The sequence below is a fragment of the Haliotis cracherodii genome, unplaced genomic scaffold, assembly GCF_022045235.1.
Source record: "Haliotis cracherodii isolate W230 unplaced genomic scaffold, xgHalCrac1.p SCAF_4, whole genome shotgun sequence".
NCBI classification, from domain to species: Eukaryota; Metazoa; Mollusca; class Gastropoda; order Lepetellida; family Haliotidae; genus Haliotis; species Haliotis cracherodii.
The window spans coordinates 1,385,143-1,388,245 of record NW_027266297.1 but is presented as its reverse complement, the minus strand read 5'-3'; positions in this window follow the sequence as shown (position 1 = coordinate 1,388,245).

Sequence of the window (3,103 nt, the reverse complement as noted above, 5' to 3'; positions counted from 1 at the left end):
TGTGTGATTTGAGCACAGTACTACCAGGAAGTGAATTGCTACGCTGCTAGGCTACATAAGTATCAACAAGGAAGTATATTACACATACTCAGCCTATCTTAGTGTCTGAGATATACGAGGCTGTTAACAGAATACAATTGAGACCACTGCACACATTGCTGTAATGCTAGTTTGTTTGATTTTTAAAGTATCACTGTCTAATGTTAACTATCGCTATGTAATATCACCCTTTGCAACCCAGGAGCTTAGGTCCACAGCAGGCTGATACATTCTTCATTGCCTAAGTATCTGTGATACTTGAATTACACTCTCCTAGGAATATGATGCTCACCATATTGTGGAATTCTCTTGATCATTTCTGGTATTGGTGACGTCACAGGCTTTCTAGGTCGGGGGTCGTTTTCAAGACTCTCTGCTACTGCCCACTTTATGGTGTCATGGAAGGGACAGCCTTCACAAGTGTTTCCTATCTGTATCTCCATGGAAGCATTTGGGTGTCAATAGTTGTCTTAATGACATAATTCTGTTCATTTGAAAAAGCTACGCGATGCCTTTAAACATATACAACACGTACCACACGTGTTATGACACCCTCTGTGTCAGTTCCTGATATATTTTGATTTGAGGCGAGGTGAAACGGTGCTTAACGTCGCGTCCAAGACTATTGCACTTATATAGCGATTGATTTGATATATAACAGAACATTATTATGTGAAACATTAAGCAGAAGTACCGAATTTGCCACCTGTGTGTAAGGACAATATTTATAATATACTGAACAACAAAAGTTCCTGTGACATTTAATAAGATTTAATGCAAAGTTATGTTTTTTAACAAATCTGAAACAATTTCGGGTTGCAACTGATAAAAGGCTCCTATAAGTGTTCAAAAGGTTTAATGTTACTGACTTCAGGATCTACGCCGTTCTGGGCGGTCATGGGTAACAACTGCAGCACAAAATCGACACATCCGGGTGACACATTACAGAAACTGACAGCAACCAGCATCACGGACATCTGTCTTCAAGACTCACATGGTCCAGTATCATTCGACACCATTCGTCGCCGTCTGAGAGCAGCAGGGATCCAGTGTCTGTGCCCACATGTAGGGCCACTACTTACACTTCGGTCACCGCCAGCAATGTCTGCAGTGGGCCTAACAGCACCAGCATCGGCAACGTCTTCATCTCGTATGAATCAAGATTCCACCTGTCAAACGCTGATAAGACATGTCTATCTGGATACGTCGCAACGAGCATAAGCTGCCTGCTGTGTTCTGTTCTCATCCTCGACTCCACGTCGTCCCAACATGTAGTTTCCATGAAGCTTCCTCAGACTTTCTTCCTGGAACTCATCAACTCATTGAGGCGATGCTGTAAAGCTTGTAATGCTGCTCTAGGAAGATATACGACCTATTGATGGGCGAAGTCTGCAAATCACTTGTCATTTAGGAACTCAAGAGCTACCTTTTATACGTGGCGATTTCGAGTGAATATTCACATGGTAAATAAACCCATGCTATCAACTGTTTGAACTATCACAGAAATGAATTAAAATGTACAAATCGTTTTATGTAATGTGCTTTAAGGCATTTCAAATGAAACTATTCTGTATAATAACACCACTACTCTGATACTGATCTGGCATGTAGGCAGGTTTACGGCCTGGCTGGTATGTCGGAGCCTGTAATAGAGACTTGTGTAGCACAAAGGGACACTGTGAGTTAACCAGAGTGCAACAAGTGTACATATCACATACTCTGGTAGTTACACCTGTGGGGACCCCAACACAAAACTGCTTGTACGAAATGACTAATCTGGAAGGGGCGATCAGATTTCGTGACTTGGTGGACTGTGTGTCATCGTGTCCTAATGGCACGGATCACAGACAAACATATAGTCCCGGTGGGTAGTTTGTTAATCGATAACATTTTATTATCCATTCAGTGTGTGATTATCCATAATCTCAAGCAGCAATTACATTTTTGTAGCTGCACATATGATTACCTTTTTCCAAAGATGGGTTAATTCCAAGGACACCAACACCTGCCTCGGATAACTTGTGGCTGCTGTGACATGGAGACAGAGGTTTCAGGATAGGCCAAATTTCGCCCAAGAGAAGAAATCAATTTATTTGACAAATTTAGGGAAAATATATGGTTGCGCCATCTTGATTGACAGATTCCATAAATTTCCGTAAAAAAATGTATGTGCTTATTAACCAACAACGCAAAGCAGTGTTCCTGCAGTCGGCGTCTTTTGATCTTCTAGTGACTCATCTTAGGGTATGTAATAATATATCTGCTGCTGGTGAACATACACCATTACACTCAAAATCGTTTTTTCTAGTGCAAGATATAACACCTTGATGGCTTGAATTTGCGCTTGATAACAACACGTGTCCAACGTACACAGTAATTGCGTAGACATTGATATGGAGAGAAAGACATTTATTTTTAACATTGCTTCATGTCACATCAACCGGTTTATCTGTTTGGAAATATTGTTTTAACGATACTCATCTACACTCTATCAATCAGTGCAGTTAATTGAGTAGTTCGCACCTGTACAGTTATATCTTGGTGTGTGGTACCGTGAAAATGCATGGATAAAGATTTCTTCTATCTGAATAACCTCATTATCATTGCAAATGATAAACTGCCCTGGTGTTCTCGTACCTGCATATATATGACTACCAGTTTTCGAGTCAGTGATGCAACACCAGACCAAATTAGCCGGGGATTGTACAGCGAGTGACCTGTTGCTAACCAAAACGTATGATAAAACATCGAAATGGGATTCCAAGCTGATAAAGATATGCAAGCTTAACTTACATGAACACTGTCCAAGAAAGATCCCCAACAAGACAACCCTAGATTCTTCTCCATTGTGTAATATTGTAACAGTCCTACCGGGAAGTACGGTTGTAGTCCACAGAACACATTGCTGTGCTGCTTGGCAGATATGAAGATAATTATAGACATGGACACATGTATGTTTAACAAGTTAAGGATGAGATCACTTGTCTTCACTCCTAAATATTACACAAGAAACTTTCTGAAAAATACGCCACAAAATGAATTTAGGAAACAGAAACGACCTAAT